The sequence below is a fragment of the Oratosquilla oratoria genome, chromosome 8 (genome assembly GCF_046742065.1).
Source record: "Oratosquilla oratoria isolate Oo_2021 chromosome 8, ASM4674206v1, whole genome shotgun sequence".
NCBI classification, from domain to species: domain Eukaryota; kingdom Metazoa; phylum Arthropoda; class Malacostraca; order Stomatopoda; family Squillidae; genus Oratosquilla; species Oratosquilla oratoria.
Window position 1 is genome coordinate 65,095,599 of NC_134784.1, and position 2,500 is coordinate 65,098,098.

The 2,500-nt window shown below is 36.2% G+C and overlaps 1 protein-coding gene across 1 annotated transcript in view; it reads left to right on the plus strand.

Annotated features, from left to right (window-relative positions):
• The window catches only part of LOC143027416 (G-protein coupled receptor GRL101-like), a 184,952-nt gene that overhangs the window by 122,379 nt on the left and 60,073 nt on the right, over nt 1–2,500 (plus strand). The gene's annotated exons all lie outside the window — the stretch shown is intronic.

Here is a 2,500-nt window from a genome sequence, read left to right on the forward strand (position 1 = left end):
TGTAAAGGGGTTGATAAACATTAAAAATCATAAGATATAATGAGTTCGAGAAGTTGAGTTAATGATTTTGGTTGAGTTTATTTCATTGTTCTTTTCTTTGTTAGCAGCATTATGAGTGAACGATTAAACCAATTAGTCTGAAACTTAACAATTAAGATGGACAGTGGTTCCCAATATGATCCCATTTCATTTTTGGAGTAATTTGCGAAAGGTCAAGAGCATGATCACCATATATACGAAAATAGTGTTCTGGCTACTCCCTCAATATTTTTCCGATTTACATAAACCGAAAATAAAAATTGCCTTTTTATTATTTCTCGGGTATGACGCTGTCTACCATAATGAAGAAAAGTTCACAGACTCGAAGTTCGATAGAGCAAAACCCTGAAGGTCATGGCCACCACGGCAATAAAAGAAAAATGCGTAATATAACATGGTGTCGTACACCCAGCTCCACTTACAAGTTTTTGTGTCCCTGTGTCGTTGTGGATGACCTGGATACAGGGGAACTGATTACGAGAAATTTACTGCACATAGAGTTGACCCAACGGTTCTCAAGCTTTTTCACTTCCTTCCTCCCTTCATGAATTCTAAACATTTGTGTGGATCCGCCCCATCATTTTTCTCCCAAATCCCAGCCCGCCAAAAAGGATGGAAGTACACGTATGACAGTAATAAAATACTGAAGAAAAGAAACCCTTTGCTTTGTTAGAAAATGGACAATCATGATTATTTTATATTTGATAGGTGTTTGTGATGTGCCTGACTTACATTCATGTTCCTCACATTATATAGAAATGTAAAATTTGTAACAGCAGGCCATGCCCTTACCCCCCCCCCCCCCCCAAGTTCTTGTCATGCCCCCCGGATTGAGAACCACTAATTTTTTTCTTGTTCTTATAAGGACGACCTAGAATCAGTGAAAACTTTAAGAAATACAGACAAATCTAGAAAATGTTATGGAGTATCATATGACATTAGGCTGTTTATATAACCAGTATTAATAGAAATATAATAAGGACGACCAAGAATCGGTGATTATCTTTGATAATATTCTGAAAAATGTTATGGAGTATCATATGACATTTGGCTGTTTATACAACGAGTATTATGCAAACATTTGCTTTTTTTTTTATTATGGGCATTTCTTACGAAACCAACACCCCTGAAATTTAATCTTATAATGCGAGTGGGAATAATGTGGTGTGTCTGCTCTACATAGCCTGCACCTCAAAAGTAAAAAGAAAGAAGAAGAAGATGAGAAAGAAGAAAAAGAAGAAAAAGAAGAAGAAGGAGAAGAAGAGGAGAATTCCGAATACAACATGATCATAGTAAATAGTGTAAATAGTGATCATAGTAAATAGAGTTGTCAAACCTTATCTGAAGAGAATTGACAGTGTAGGGACACTACCAATCAAAATGTGAAATTAGTTTGAAGAAATATCGTTTCAAATACATTTTATGATACAAATATATAAGGAGAGGCTATTGCCATGATGACATGTACTTGCAATTAAGTTACATTAATGAAAATAAAAAAAAATCCATATATATTTTCTTTTTCAAAATCAAGTAGCTTTCAATGAATTTTTCATAAATGATATCCCCAGACATATTTACTGAGAGTGTGCATAATATCTTATACTTCGTCTGGTAGAATTTTAAACAAAATATTTATTAAATTAAAATTTCTCAGAAGACTAAACTATTTATTTTTCATCAAATTAAATTGCTTGCACGATATATTAGTTCTGAACAACTATTCTATGCGAAAATAAATTTGAAAAATAATTATTTCCATTCTTAATACAAAACTGTTAAAACAAAACTCCCTAGTTCTCGATCTAGAATAAATCATAATCACAAACCCATCAACATTTTTTTTTTCAAATCGCTCCCTCCCACTCATAGAATGTATCCTAGTCTACCTTTCCTACATTGACACTCTTTAAAGATGTTGCTCTGGCTACCGCTGACTGATTTCATCCACTCTTAAGATTGTTCACTGACCGAGCGGGTTAGTGTCGCAACTTGAGGCGGAAGATGAGGTAACGAAAATTAGAACCCTGCTTCGAGCGAGTTGGACCAAGGGCATTGTTCCTTAACTCCCACGCTACAAAGCCCTTTGTAGTGGGCACTGTCCTAGCCTCCTGATTGGGGGAGTTCTCGACGTTAAACCGAAGAATCGAATCCTAAAGGACACTCAACAGGGTTAAGCACCAGTAAAGTGATTAACTCAACATCCTTCACTACGACGATGCACTATACGAAATTCATTCTACATATTTTATTCGTTTCTACTAACTATACGGAGTTTGGACCGACGACAAGTCATCACCCTAGGGAAATACGTGAAGGCTGAACTGTGAGGCTCAGTTTAAGCCAGTAACTAGCATGATTCGTAAACGTCAACTCTGGTTAGATGGGCATCATGTGGCACGTTTCCCTGATGTTGATCCTATTCAGCGTTGTCTCCACAAGAGGCAACCCTCGATGGAGA